The 16,613-nt window shown below is 44.9% G+C and overlaps 1 pseudogene; it reads right to left on the bottom strand.

Annotated features, from left to right (window-relative positions):
- LOC126279020 (odorant receptor Or1-like) overlaps positions 1 to 16,613 on the bottom strand; it is a 143,480-nt pseudogene that overhangs the window by 62,055 nt on the left and 64,812 nt on the right.

Below are 16,613 nucleotides of genomic sequence, written 5' to 3'. Positions count from 1 at the left end.
AATACTTCAGCATTTTACATGGCCGCGGTGCTGTAAAGATCATTACAAATAACGTTAAATTAAAATCAGTCCATAAACATACACTTAGGGTTTGCCAGTGTCGGCCATAGATCACACTGATGAACAGTGAAACGGCGATGGTTGCATTTCTATTTTTTAGAAAAAAAACTGAAAATTCTACCATTATAAGCCCAAATGGCAAAATATCTCCCAGTCTGGCCATGTGGGCGATACTCAGTTATTAAAACCGGTTCCAATACAGAACGAAGAAGGGGGGAGGGGGGGATAGTTTGTGGGTAGCGCAAAGTGTAAGTGATGACAGTACATTCTATAATTTGCTCGTTTCTAAAAGATTTTTTCCAGCTGGCTACTTGAAATCGTCCGAGCCGACTAAGCCCTGTATACCTCCCTCTTTCGTCTAAAATGTATTTATGCCCCTGTAATACTATCATAACTTAGGGCACGAATTCTCTGCATGCACTATCAAATGGCGAAACATGTACAATCAAAAGAAAAAACATGCACTATCAAAATTTCATCTTTTGTTGTGAAGTATTTTATTTTACTTGAAAACAACGTACAACAGCCAATTTTTCCAAATTCTCCACCGAGGAATGTACCTCCGCGCCTTGAGGCACTGAGCTAGCAGTGCCTGAATTCTGGAGGCGAGGTGATTTGCCATCAAGGGGGACAAAACGTGCCTGTAGCGCCATCACCATTTAGGATAGGGAAAGTTAGTTTTGTGCAAAGTTGCAGCCAGGTATGGGCCAGATTGCAGTGAGTTACGCATACCAACAGTTGCGAAGTAGAATAGAGGCCACAGGGCCGTCAAATTGCTGAAAGAACGTAAGTAGCGGTTCAGCACGTCGCAACTCACAGGCAGAAGCGGCCCACTGGTGAGCATAGCATGCTATGAATACGTGACGCGAATTGGCGCATATGGCAAAACAGAGGCGCACAGCCGCATATAAGTAGGTGCGGGTTTCTAACGAGATTCATTCAAGTGTGGCAGCTCTCCTGGACGGCGGGGCATGTCACACCACCAGCTACATGCAGCAGCAAATGGGGCACCAGCATTCCAGTCCACGGCGGGCCACTGGTTCGTCCCTCAGAGGCTGACGTGGGGTCCGTAGCCAGCCAGCAGCAGGCCACTCCACAACTACCGCAGGCAGGCATCCTGGCTTCCAACCCATGCCGGAGGCATCCCGAGGCGAGGGCCAGAGATTCGGACTCCGTATTGTGGGTGCTTGTTGTCGCCACAGTCTCAGCCATGACGGCGAGAAGCGCGCAGCTGGCTGCCTGCAGCTCACACCGAGTGGCGTTGAGTCGGCAGGGACGCAGACCAGTGAGTCGACTGCCGGCATCCTGACGATGCTGAAACTCCACTGGCATACAAGGCCGACAGGCAGTGCGTGCAGGGGTCGCTGAGGCAGACAGCAAAGAGGTGTCCTCAGCATTGCGGGACCCAGTGATGCAGACCGAGCGGAACATGGCACTGTAGTTGGAAACAATAAATCACTTGGAAAGCTCAGACGAGTCTTCATACAGTGCCTTCTACCTCTTCCCACTAGATTTGGTCATCCGGATACATTCGGTGGCAGAAGCTACCACTACACAGCGTAGAAAATCGTCGATGTATATGTAGGGGTGCCACAATGAGAATCAAAGGGGTCCTCCTGTGAAAAGAAATGGCACACCAGAACATCACTCCTGGTTGCTGGGGCGAATGGCGGGTGACAGTCACGTTGGTATCCCACCGTCGTCTGGGGCGACTTCAAAAGACACCTTTTCGGCCTGGAACCACATTGAGTGGTGTTTAATTGTCTTCAGTGATGAGTCCCATCGATAACCAGTGTGGACGTGTCGGGAAACGACTCAGACACTGCTGGGATACCAACGTGACTGACACCTGCTGTTTGCCCCAGCAACCAGGAGTGATGTTCTGCAGTGCCATTTCATTTGACAGTAGGACTCCTTTGGTTGCCATCCACAGTACCCTAATAGCACAGCAGAACGGTGACAGTATTCCACACTCCATTTTGTCGCTCTTCATGGCAAGCCAATTTGAGCCTGCATTTCAGCAAGATAATGCCAGCCTGCCTACGGCAAGAGTTTCTACTGCTTGTCTTCGTGTTTGCCAAATCCTACCTCGGAGAAAGAAGATCGCCGGATCTCTCCCCAATTGAGAACGTCTGAAGCATTATGTGCAGGGCCCTTCAGAACAGAATAATACTTCGAACAGAAATTTGGTAAGATATCCCTCAGGAGTACAACCAGCAATTCTATCAATCAGTGCCAAACAGAATAATTGTTAGGGTAAAGCCCAGAGATGGACTAACGATTTGCTGACTTGCGCAATTTGTGAAGCTCATTCTCTTGAATAAATCATTCAGTATTTGACAAAGATCAATAATTTTTTGTATGTACATGTATTGTATGTACATGTATATCACATCCACCGATTTCTGTCCCATTTCTCTTCATGGTGCGCCTTTTTTGTCTGAAAGTGTCTTTGTTGGAGCATACATGCTACACGCCTAATATTTTGGAACATCACAAGAATTTTTAAAATTTTGTATTTTGGCATTATTTTGTAGTAGAACAACTCATTGACCATCAATATAAATTTATCATTTAGAAAATGTAAGCTCTTGAGTGAGGATGATAAGATGTACCCGTAAATTAAGGGAATTCTGGACTGAGTAAGCTGAGAATCTAATGGTCGGAAATTAATAAGGCAGGGGTTCGAGATTTTGAATGAGCAATCCGTTTGAAGCACGTTTTGTAGTCTGCAAATGTTTCATAACAAATAATTTTACGTCGCATCAACACTGGTGGTGATGAATTAAATAATAATATTTCGTACTATCTTCTGTGCTATGTCCATTGTGAAGATTATCAGTGTTTACATTTCATAACTAGCTATCAAAGACGGAGCGTTATCTGTTATAGGAATTGGTAGACATTCGATGAAAGTATAGCGCAGTAGAATTCTGTATATGGAAAGCCATATGAATATACAGAGGAAAGTTTTGCAACAGGGGTCGACAGTAGAATTTGAGGAGATTGTTTCGGAACGTGTAGAAGGATATTTTACAGAAAAGCGCTCGCAACTTTCCCGCGAAATGTGCAGTTCAAGAACAGTGGAGGCAATTTGCTGTTAAGGGACAGACAACGTGCAGATCAACTGGCGAGTATGGTGCAACGTGTACTTCCTGCTGACATAGCATCCAGTTAGAATGACATTTTTGCTCTGCAGCGGTGTGTGCGGTGATATGAAACTTTCTGGCAGATTAAAACTGTATGTCGGACCTAGACTCGAACTCGGGACTTTTGCCTTTCGCGGGCAAGTGCTATACCAACTGAGCTACCCAAGCACAACTCACGACCTTCCTCACAGCTTCAATTCCGCCAGTACCTCTCCACTACAGAGTGAAAATTTCATTCTGGGACATCCCCCCAGGCTGTGGCTAAGCCACGTCTCCGCAATATCCTTTCTTCCAGGAATGCTTGTTCTGCAAGGTTCTCAAGAGAGTTTATGTGAAGTTTGGAAGGTAGGAGAAGAGGTACTGGGAGAAGTGAAGCTGTGAGGGGGGGGGGGGGGGGGGGGGTTGTGAGTCGTGCTTTGGTAGCTGAGTTGGTGAAGTACTTGCGGATGAAAGGCAAAGGTCCAGAGTTCGAGTCTCGGTCCGGCACACAGTTTTAATCTGCCAGGAAGTTTCATAACATACAGTGATTTTCATAGAATACTCGCCCAACAAGCAAGAACGGAAAAGTGGACATGTATCCTAACATCAGTGGCATATGAAACTGAGCAATTCGGAGCTCACAAGGAAAGATATTGCTACTATAATAGTATGAGAGCCTCTCCAAGGTGTTATTCCTGCCTTATTGAGGACACTGAACGTATGCTAACAGATACTGATAAATGAAATCATCCGGTGACAATTATGCAGTATAATGCATGCATTCTAAAGTGAATAAGGTTTATTTCTCTATTAGAGCAGCTCTTAGCTTCCGTCTTTATCAAAGAGTGCTTTAAAATTTGAGGCGTCTTTTTTATCTTTCAGTACGTATACTTTCAGCATAAAATTTAAAAAAACACGAGGTTTTTAAGCTCCTTTTTAACTAATCAACCCCCCCACCACCACCACCACCACAAAATCCTGATTACGTCTTTGTGTGACTAGCAATGACGAGTGCAGAGGAAAGACATGCGACAGAGCATTTAATACCAGGAAGGTGTACAAGACTGCAAGAGTGAATTAAGAGACTGAACCCTTTGACTGGGGGAAATCATGCTCCAGACATTACCTAAATCTTGCTGGCAAGAATGCTGCGAACAGTTTTCTTAATCAATGTGATTTTTTTGTTTTAAAAAAAGATTTACGATTTTTCTGTAACGCCACTTAACTTGCTTGTTTGCGTTTTTTTCCAGACAGTTTCTTTTTTTTTATTTTCCCGAGCACTACAGTTCTCTTCTGCTGGTAGCGAACACTGTAAATATTTCAAAAAAAGCCCTCTATCAGCAAGAGTTTGTCCGCAATGAGATGGTTAACTCATCACGAACCCTGCCGTGCTTTGCGGTATTCTTGGCCAGCAATAAAATCAGCTCTAGCTGCGTTCTCATAAGCCGGCCTGAGTGGCCGAGCGGTTCTAGGCGCTTTAATGTGGAACCGCGCGACCGCTACAGTCGCAGGTTCGAATCCTGCTTCGGGCATGAATGTGTATAATGTCCTTAGGTTAGTTAGGTTCAAAAAATGTGTGTGAAATCTTATGGGACTTAACTGCTAAGGTCATCAGTCCCTAAGCTTACACACTACTTAACCTAAATTATCCTAAGGACAAACACACACACCCAAGCCCGAGGGAGAACTCGAACCTCCGCCAGGACCAGCCGCACAATCCATGACTGCAGCGCCCAAGACCGCTCGGCTAATCCCGCGCGGCGTTAGTTAGGTTTAAGTAGTTCTAAGTTCTAGGGGACTGATGACATCAGATGTTAACCCCATAGTGCTCAGAGCCTTTTTTTGCGTTCTCATAAAACGTTGGCGAAAACCTAATGTGAAAAAATTAGGCTGTTTCTCTACTTAACAGGCTGGAGCACCCGAATACCGGGTATATGACTGCTTTTGGATCAGAAATTACTGATAGATTTCAGGTTGTTCGGAAACTTGTATGATGGGCCAACATTTTCCTTGAGAGTGTGACAAAACTTTATAGCTCACTTGTGTTTTTCCTAGATTCTAAGCGAGACATGTATGTATGCGTTGACTATTACAGAAAATGAGAACAGACTTGACTATATATATCTGTCCGTGCATGGTACCAATATGTTCCAAAAACCGCGCGCGAAAATGCGATTTTTCAGACGCTCACCTCTCGGGTTCTGTTGATCACAGAGATAAGGGGTCCAGAGTTTTGTTGTTGTTGTGGTCTTCAGTCCTGAGACTGGTTTGATGCAGCTCTCCATGCTACTCTATCCTGTGCAAGCTTCTTCATCTCCCAGTACCCACTGCAACCCACATCCTTCTGAATCTCCTTAGTGTAGTCATCTCTTGGTCTCCCTCTACGATTTTTACCCTCTACGCTGCCCTCCAATACTAAATTGGTGATCCCTTGATGCCTCAGAACATGTCCTACCAACCGATCCCTTCTTCTGGTCAAGTTGTGCCACAAACTTTTCTTCTCCCCAATTCTAATCAATTCTTCGTCATTAGTTATGCGATCTACCCATCTAATCTTCAGCATTCTTCTGTAGCACCACATTTCGAAAGCTTCTATTCTCTTCTTGTCCAAATTAATTATCGTCCACGTTTCACTTCCATACATGGCTACACTCCATGCAAATACTTTCAGTAATGACTTCCTGACGCTTAAATCTATACTCGATATTAACAGATTTCTCTTCTTCAGAAACGTTTTCCTTGCCATTGCCAGTCTGCATTTTATATCCTCTCTACTTCGACCATCATCAGTTATTTTGCTCCCCAAATAGCAAAACTCCTTTACTACTTTAAGTGTCTCATTTCCTAATCTAATTCCTGCAGCATCACCCGACTTAATTCAACTACATTCCATTATCCTCGTTTTGCTTTTGTTGATGTTTATTTTATACCCTCCTTTCAAGACACTGTCCATTCCGTTCAAATGCTCTTCCAAGTCCTTTGCTGTCTCTGACAGAATTACGATATCATCGGCGAACCTCAAAGTTTTTATTTCTTCTCCATGGATTTTAATACCTACTCCGAATTTTATTTTGTTTCCTTTACTGCTTGCTCAATATACAGATTGAATAACATCGGGGAGAGACTACAACCCTGTCTCGCTCCCTTCCCAACCACTGCTTCCCTTTCATGTCCCTCGACTCTTATAACTGCCATCTGGTTTCTGTACAAATTGTAAATAGCCTTTCGCTCCCTGTATTTTACCCCTGCCACCTTCAGAATTTTAAAGAAAGTATTCCAGTCAACATTGTCAAAAGCTTTCTCTAAGTCTACAAATGCTAGAAACGTAGGTTTGCCCTTCCTTAATATAGCATCTAAGATAAGTCGTAGGGTCAGTATTGCCTCATGTGTTCCAACATTTCTCCGGAATCCAAACTGATCTTCTCCGAGGTCGGCTACTACTAGTTTATCCATTCGTCTGCAAAGAATTCGTGTTAGTATCTTGCAGCTGTGACTTATTAAACTGAGAGTACGGTAATTTTCACATCTGTCGACACCTGCTTTGTTTGGGGTTGGAATTATTATATTCTTCTTGAAGTCTGAGGGTATTTCGCCTGTCTCATACATCTTGCTCACCAGATGGTACAGTTTTGTTAGGACTGGCTCTCCCGAGGCCGTCAGTAGTTCCAATGGAATGTTGTCTACTCCGGAGGTCTTGTTTCGACTCAGGTCTTTCAGTGCTCTGTCAAACTCTTCACGCAGTATCGTATCTCCCATTTCATCTTCATCTACATCCTCTTCCATTTCCATACTATTGTCCTCAAGTACATCGCCCTTGTATAGACCCTCTATATACTCCTTGCACCTTTCTGCTTTCCCTTCTTTGCTTAGAACTGGGTTTCCATCTGAGCTCTTAATATTCACACAAGTGGTCCTCTTTTCTCCAAAGGTCTCTTTAATTTTCCTGTAGGCAGTATCTATCTTACCCCTAGTGAGATAAGCCTCTACATCCTTACATTTGTCCTCTAGCCATGCCTGCTTAGTCATTTTGCACTTCCTGTCGATCTCATTTTGAGACGTCTGTATTCCTTTTTGCCTGCTTCATTTACTGCATTTTTATATTTTCTCCTTTCATCAATTAAATTCAATATTTCTTCTGTTACCCAAGGATTTCTAGCAGCCCTCGTCTTTTTACCTACTTGATCCTCTGCTGCCTTCACTACTTCATCCCTCAAAGCTACCCATTCTTCTTCTACTGTATTTCTTTCCTCCATTCCTGTCAATTGTTCCCTTATGCTCTCCCTGAAACGCTGAACAACCTCTGGTTCTTTTAGTTTATCCAGGTCCCATCTCCTTAGATTCCCACTTTTTTGCAGTTTCTTCAGTTTTAATCTACGGGTCATAACCAACAGATTGTGGTCAGAGTCCGCATCTGCCCCTGGAAATGTCTTACAATTTAAAACCTGGTTCCTAAATCTCTGTCTTATCATTATGTAATCTATCTGGAACCTGTCAGTATCTCCAGGCTTCTTCCATTTATACATCCTTCTTTTATGATTCTTGAACCAAGTGTTAGCTATGATTAAGTTGTGCTCTGTGCAAAATTCTACCAGGCGGCTTCCTCTTTCATTTCTTTGCCCCAGTCCATATTCACCTACTACGTTTCCTTCTCTCCCTTTTCCTACTACCGAATTCCAGTGACCCATGACTATTAAATTTTCGTCACTCTTCAGTACCTGAGTAATTTCTTTTATTTGATCATACATTTCTTCAATTTCTTCGTCATCTGCAGAGGTAGTTGGCATATAAACTTGTACTACTGTAGTAGGTGTGGGCTTCGTATCTATCTTGGCCACAATAATGCGTTCACTATGGTGTTTGTAGTAGCTTACCCGCATTCCTATTTTCCTGTTCATTATTAAACCTACTCCTGCATTACCCCTATTGATTTTGTGTTTATAACCCTGTAGTCACCTGACCAGAAGTCTTGTTCCTCCTGCCACCGAACTTCACTAATTCCCACTATATCTAACTTTAACCTATCCATTTCCCTTTTTAAATTTTCTATCCTACCTGCCCGATTAAGGGATCTGACATTCCACGCTGCGATTCGTAGAACGCCAGTTTTGTTTCTCCTGATAACGACATCCTCTTGAGTAATCCCCGTCCGGAAATCCGAATGGGGGACTATTTTACCTCCGGAATATTTTACCCAAGAGGACGCCATCATCATTTAATTATACAGTAAAGCTGCATGCCCTTGGGAAAAATTACGGCTGTAGTTTCCCCTTGCTTTCAGCCGTTCGCAGTACCAGCACAGTAAGGCCATTTTGGTTATTGTTACAAGGCCAGGTCAGTCAATCATCCAGACTGTTGCCCCTGCAACTACTGAAAAGGCTGCTGCCCCTCTTCAGGAACCATACGTTTGCTTTGCCTCTCAACAGATACCCCTCCATTGTGGTTGCACCTACGGTACGGCTATCTGTATCTCTGAGGCACACAAGCCTCCCCACCAACAGCAAGGTCCGTGGTTCATAGGGGGAGGACGATCATTGGTATACCTGTCTAATGTTTAGGTATAAAGTTAATGTTGGTTAAGGTGACATCAGTCTGTGTTACAACTGGCCACTTCCCAACCACCTCTCCTTCGTGGGTGGGATGGTATTTTCAAATGGGAACTCTATATTTTTATTGCATATTCTAATACTACGCCAAAAATATGTATGGTTTACTCAAACCACTGTTTCCCATTCGTGCGACAAATATCAAATGTGCCTGTTTTTGCAGTCAAGAACCAATGCATTAGATTCTACATTAAATTCACGATGAAAATGTGATCCTTTACGTTCTAACGGCTGATACTGACGTTCAAACGTTACTTGATTGTTAGGAGGAAGGCAGCCGTAGCGCGGAGAGATATTCCCTTTACTAATATCAACTTTCCACCTAAATAATGCGTCGTTTTCGAGATATTTAGTTGTCTCATGTTAAACAAACACCGTGAAGAGTAGATTTTTACAGTGACTCTTGTCAGCTGCAGCTTTCCTGTTTACTTTTGATTACTACCACTTTATACCATTTTACATTTTACAACACACCTATGCATTCTAGCTCTTTTTTTTCTTTCAATTCTTCCTCGTACCATTTAGTGGCTACGATATTTTAACTGACCACTGTATTGTAACAGTTTGTATATATGTACATCTGACTACGTTTCGATCTTTGTCTTCGCGCGTGATTGACGTGTGACGTGTGTTTTATCACCGCATACTCTTCCGATGCACAGACTACAAACATATTGATGTTTTGACCGATTCTTTGTTGGGCACAGTTTGCGCTTTACATCAGTTATTTTTCGAGTCTCAATTTACAGTTATCCAGTTGAAAAAAAAAAAAAAAAAAGCTCTGAGCACTATGGGACTTAATATCTATGGTCACCAGTCTCCTAGAACTTAGAACTACTTAAACCTAACTAACTTATAGACATCACACAACACCCAGTCATCACGAGGCAGAGAAAATCCCTGACCCCGCCGGGAATCGAACCCGGGGACCCGAGCGTGGGAAGCGAGAACGCTACCGCACGACCACGAGCTGCGGACTATTGAGTTGCATCTGTCACTTACATGACAGAGCGATACGTAGCACATGGGCGTATTTTTTGAATACGTCCAGTGACATTTATTTTACTATTTCGTTGTATATTACTGTAAGCCAGTTTCGTGTGCTCCCGATTGAGGGGGAAAATTTTGTGGGTGCAGACTTCCCGCTAAAAAAAACTTTGGTCTATTTTATTGGCAAACGACAAACCTGCTGCTTTCATTATCAGTTTATTGTACAACTGTACTGTTAACTATGGAACATAGTATTGTATTTTAATGAAGTCTCCTTTGCCGCTACAGTTTATTGGTTCATAGCTCATACAAATATATGCTAGTCGTAACACATGCGCTGATTATGTTCAATGGGAGTTGTTTTCCGTTTTTGCATACACTTGTGAGCTGGCTTATGTGCTCCCTACTCTTTGTTCTGTGTTACTGGTAAATTGCAGACATGTTGTTTAACGATTCGAACGTACTATACAATGGAACCGTATACTTTTTGTATCAGTAACACATTTTTTAATAAAACGTCCTCCGTTACACTTTGTTTTAACCGTGGCTCATGAGTATATGCTTGGAACAATAGCGCTGAGTGACATTTTATTGATTTCTTTGCATACGATTGGGAGACGATTTGTTGAATCGTGTTTGGCGGGTGGATTACATGGGTGCGATGTGTGCGCTTGGAGGAGGGGTTTTTATTGTCTGTTTCACTGCCGAGCTGCGGATTTTATTATAATGATCGATTACATTGTACATAGAGCAATAAGATAGATTGTATGTTCATTCTTTAGGTTTGAAGATGGTCATCGTTCACCGAAATTAATCATACTAATAATAAACTTTTGTGATATGTTTTTGGATTTATAATAAAGCTAGCCGAGGACTCGGCGTTGCCAGTCTTCTGTTAGTCCATCTCCTCCTTGCCACTCTATCCTTCTCCTCTCCCCCCCCCCCCCATTTTCCATTCGTCTCCTCCATCCCCTTCTTCCATCTCCTCCCGACCCCTCTCTCTGTCGATCTCCTCCTGCCTTTCTCCCTGTCTATTTGCACCTCCCCCACTCTCTGTCCTTCTGCTCCTCTCCTCTCTCCCTCCATCTGCACCTCTCTCTCTGTCCATCATCTCTTTCCTCTTCTCTTGCTCCCTCTATCTCCTGAACCCCCAACCCATAGTCAGTTTTCTCCTGATCCTTCACTCTTTCCACCTCCTCCTCCTTCTCCTCCTCCCCTTCCTCTCTCTGTCATTCTCCTCATCACCCTCTCTCTATCCATCTCCTCATCGCCCTCTCTCTATCCATCTCCTCCTCCCCACTCTCTCCATCTGTCTCAAAACCTTTTTCTCTATTTCGTCTTCACCTTCTTCCTTTCAACCTCTTCCTCCCCCTGTCTTTGTCCATCGTATTCTTCCCCATTTTTGACCATCTCCTTTCACTGCTTTCTCTCACCGTAATCAAGTTATCACCTCACCACAAAGCAGTCTAGTAGTTCTTACCCACAGTTTTTTTTCGCAGCTAGTGATTAATATGTGTACCAAGTTTGCTTGAAATCCATCCAGTGGTTTAAGAGGAGCTTTTTTCTCGCGACTTTGCCAAGTGCACACATGCCACATGCATTTAACGTGTGTCGCACATTTGTACATACACTCACCAAAAAAAGTTTTGCATCCCCTGGTTCCCAGAACCCCTGAAGATAAACGTTGACTGTGGCATTGTATCACAGGCGCAGTCACAGTTCGGGTGTTGTCTGTAGTTCAACCATGCCTAGACGATCACTACCGCGGTTCAATCGCGACCGTATTGTCACTTTGTGCCAGGAAGGGCTCTCAACAAGGGAAGCGTCAAGGCGTCTTGGTGTGAACCAAATCGATGTTGTTCGGACATGGAGGAGATATAGAGAGACAGGAACTGTCAATGACATGCCTCACTCAGGCCGCCCAAGGGCTACTACTGCAGTGGATGACCGCTACCGGATTGCGGAAAAGGTCGATATCGTGTTGATGTTTGGCTTTTGTGATTGAAATGCCCAATGGGCGTGTGCTATGTATGCTGCTCGGTATCCTTGACGACCTCATCCAAGTGTCCGGACCGTTCGCCGGATAGTTACGTTATTTAAGGAAACAGGAAGTGTTCAGCCACATGTGAAACGTCAACCACGTCCTGCAACAAATGATGATGCCCAAGCAGGTGTTTTAGCTGCTGTCGCGGCTAATCCGCACAACAGTAGCAGACAAATTGCGCCGGGAATCTCAAACACGTAGGTGTTGAGAGTGCTACATCAACATCGATTGCACACGTACCATATTTCTATGCACCAGGAATTGCATGGTGACTACTTTAAACGTCGTGTACAGTTCTGCCACTGGGCACAAGAGAAATTACGGGACGATGACAGATTTTTTGCATGCGTTCTGTTTAGCGACGAAGCGTCATTCACCAACAGCGGTAACGTCAACCGGCATAATATGCACTATTGGCAACGGAAAATCCACGATAGCTGCTACAAGTGGAACATCGGTGGCCTTGGCGGGTTAATGAATGGTGCGACATTATGGGAGGAAGGATAATTGGCCCCCATTTTATCGATGGCAATCTAAATGGTTCAATGTATGCTGATTTCATACAAGATGTTTCACTGCATGACAGAATGGCGATGTACTTCCAAGATGATGGATGTTCGGCACATAGCTCGCGTGCGGTTGAAGCAGTATTCAATAGAATATTTCATGACAGGTGGATTGGTCGTCAAAGCACCATACCATGGCCCGTACGTTCACCGGATCTGACGTCTCCAGATTTCTTTCTGTGGGGAAAGTTGAAGGATATTAGCTATCCACCGACAACGCCTTACAACATGCGTCAGCGCATTGTCAATGTTTGTGCGAACTACTCGCTGTTGAGGAGAATGTCGTTACACACATTGCCAAATGCATTGAGGTTGGTGGACATAATTTAGAGGATTTACTGCATTAAAGTGGTATTTACAGGTAATCACGCTGTAACAGAATGGGTTCTCAGAAATGATAAGTTGATAAAGGTACATGTAGCACATTGGAACAACCGAAATAAAATGTTCAAACGTACCTACGTTCTGTATTTTAATTTAAGAAACCTACCTGTTACTAACTGTTCTTCTAAAATTGTGAGCCATATGTTTGTGACTGTTACAGCGCCATCTACCCCAAAGCGAAAAAAGTGCTCCAACTAAAACATTCATATGTCTTTACGTACTACACGAATACGTAATAAAAATGGGGGTTCGTATTTAAAAAAAAAAATCGCAGTTGATATCCGTTTGACCTATGGCAGCACCATCTAGCGGGCCAACCATAGCGCCGTCTGGTTTCCCCCTTCAAGAAAGACGAGTTTCGTTCTTCGTAGTTTTTTTCGTTTGACGCTTATTTCGTGAGATATTTGGCCCGGTCACGATCAATGGACCACCCTGTATATGGAAACATTTCTAAACGTTTTTCTCGCATTCACAGCGCCAGATTTGCACATTGTGGCCAAAATTGGAACTAATTTTTTTCTCGGCATAACGCATTAGCATATCCATCAAATTCCACTGCTGTACGATAATTAAAGTGCACACCGAACCTCCGTGCACTTTAATTACAATAAACCGGTTCTAGAAAGTGGGCTATTAGCCATAAACTTAGTTCCTACACAACATAAGTCTTCTGTCGAATGTAGGCCATTGACAAGTGAGTGTTGGAGTACAATCGTTTTACTTACTTCAAAATAAGCTGGTGGTGTTGTATGTTCTTCACCAGCGAGCGGTACATCAGTTCGTGAGCGTCGGCTGTAGCGTAAAGTGCACTCGTGCTTTTGTGATTCTCTGGGTGGTATCCATACTGCTGGGTGTTCGGTATTCCCTTCTCCATTAGAGGAGATGCTTTTCCATTCCAACGCGTCGCAGAGTTCTCGGCAGCCTTCCGAGGGAACGTATCGACGGGGTGCAGTCGCATCGCCTCGAGGTTGTCGTTGAGTATGTGCAGCTCGCCGGCCACGGCGACCATGAGGACGATGAAGAACATGTCCAGTCAGACGCTGGCCTCCACGGACAGGGTGACGGCGACCGCCTGGAAGGTGCACAGCAGCTCGTAGGCGGGCGTCGCGTGGATGTCCAGCGGCAGCCACGCGGGCAGCGGCGTGTTCTGGCCGCCGGACAACAGCGGCTCCAGAGCCCACATCGCGATCGGCACCGCCGTGATCACCTGCGAACCACACCGCCGTCTCAGCTGGCGAGTGGTCCACAATACACACCACCAGTTACATACATTGAAGAGCACCTGCCTAACATCGTGTAGGCCCCCCCACGAGCACAAAGAAGTGCCACAACATGACGTGGCGTGGACTCGACCTGTGTCTGAAGCGAAATGTGACAATTAAATCATGACCCTAAGCTGTCGACAGGCGTTGATATACATCAACGGGGATAGTTGAAAATGTGTGGACTGCCTGGGACTCGAACCTGGGATCTCCTGCTAACACGGCAGATGCTCTATCCATCCGAGCATCCGAGGGCAAAGAGGATGGTACGACTGTAGGGACTTACCCCTTGCACGCTCCCTGTGAGACTCACATTGCCAACTTAATGTCCACACACTACATTCGTAGTGCCCCTGCCCAATACACTAACCGGCCATTGACCTTTTTCTTCTGTGCTGGATGAACACGCATTGTCCGAACTCTTACGGGACTCGGTAAGATTGTCTGCCACGGGTAATGAGTGTAATGGCCAGGGGCACTACGAATGCAGTGTGTGGGCAGTAAGTTGGGTATGTGAGCCTCACGGGCAGCGTGCAGTCGCAGTTCCTCTGTGCCCTCAGTGGCTCAGATGGAGGGTTGGGTTGTTTTGGGGAAGGAGACCAGACAGCGAGGTCATCGGTCTCGTCGGATTAGGGAAGGAAGTCGGCCGTACCCTTCCAAAGGAACCATCCCCGGCATTTGCCTGGAGCGATTTAGGGAAATCACGGAAAACCTAAATCTGGATGGCCGGACGCGGGAGGTTCAGATGGATAGAGCGTCTGCCATGTAATCAGGAGATCCCAGGTTCGAGTCCCGGTCGGGGCACACATTTTCAACTGTCCCCATTGATGTATATCAATGCCTGTCGACAGCTTAGGGTCTTGATTAAAATATTATTTCATTGTAAGAGAGCCGCATGGTCACTGATGGCATCTGTTCTTTCAGGCATGTCCGAAAGAACGGATACCATCTTCATAATGTCTGAAGTAATGCTGGAGGAAAGTGACACCATGAATCCTGCAGGGCTTTCCATAAATCCGTAAGAGTACGAGAGGCTGTAGGTCTCTTCTGAACGGCAAGTTGTAAACCATCCCACATATGCTCAACAATGCTCATGGCTGCTATGTTTCAAGGCCATCGGAAGCGTTCAAACTCAGAAGAGTGTTCTTGGAGCCACTTTGTAGCAATTCTGAACGTGTAGGATGTCGCATTGTCCTACTGGAATCGCCCAGATCCGTCGGAATGCATAATGGATATGAGTGGTTGCAGGTGATCGGACAGGATGCTAATGTGCGTGTAACCTGTCCAAGTCGTACAAAGACGTATCAGGGGTCCCATATCACTCCAACTGCACGCGCCCCACACCATTACAGAGCCTCCACATCTTGAACAGTCCCTACTGACATGCAGGATTCATGGATTCATGAGGTTGTCTCCAAACCCGTACATGGCCATCTACTCGATACAATTTGAAACGAGACTCGTCCGACCGGGCAGCATGTTTCCAGTCATCAACAGGCCAATGTCGGTGTTGATGTGTCCAGGTGAGGCCTAATGCTTTATGTCGTGTAGTCATCAAGGATACACGAGAGCGCCTTCGGCTCCTAAAGCCCATATCTATGACGTTTCGTTGAATGATTCGCACGGTGACACTTGTTGATGGCCCAGCATTGAAATCTGTAGGAACTTGCGGGTGGGTTTCACTTCAGCCACTTTAAACGACTCTCTTCAGTCGTCGTTGGCCCTGTTCTTGCAGAATCTTTTTCTGGCTCCAGCGATGTCGGAGATTTGATGTTTTACCGGATTCCTGATATTCACGGTACACTCGTGAAATGGTTCTACGGTAAAGTTCCCACTTCATAGCTACCTCGGAGATGTCGTGTCCCATCCCTAGAGCGCCAACTATATTACCACGTTGTAACTCACTTAAATCTTGATAACCTGCCATTGTAGCAGCAGTAAGCGATATAAGAACTGCTCCAGACACTTGTTCTCTTATACAGGTGTTGCCGACCGCAGCGCCGTATTCTGCCTGTTTACTTATCTCTGTACTTGAATACGCATCCCTATACCAGTTTCTCTGCCGCTTCAGTGTGCCATGATGAGTCGAAACATGACGACCACTGCCCACCGCAGCGGTAGCGAGCATTCCTAACTTCTGTTTGTTGCAGAATCCTTGAACATATTCTCAGTTCGAATATAATAAACTTTCTTCAGACTGAAAAGCTTGTACGCAGATAACAGCATGGTTTTAAGAAACCATCGCTCTTACGAAACTCTGCTTGCATTGTTTCTCACATGATATACTGAGAACTATGGATGAAGGGCAACAGGCAGATTCCACATTTCTAGATTTCCGGAAAGCATTTGACACGGTGCTCCATTGCAGTCCGTTAATGAAGGTACGAGCACATGGAACAAGTTCACAAATATGTGAGCGGCTCGAAGACTTTTTAAGTAATAGAACCCGGTATGTGTTCTTCGACGGCGAATGTTCATCAGAGAAAAGGGTACCGTCAGGAGTGCCCCAGGGAAGCATGGCAGGGCAGCCGTTGTTTTCTATGTACATAAACGATTTGGTTGGCGGGTTGGGGAGC

Source organism: Schistocerca gregaria, chromosome 6 (assembly GCF_023897955.1).
Source record: "Schistocerca gregaria isolate iqSchGreg1 chromosome 6, iqSchGreg1.2, whole genome shotgun sequence".
NCBI classification, from domain to species: domain Eukaryota; kingdom Metazoa; phylum Arthropoda; class Insecta; order Orthoptera; family Acrididae; genus Schistocerca; species Schistocerca gregaria.
Note: the sequence above shows the minus strand (reverse complement) of the source record. Positions and strands in the feature narration are given on the sequence as shown.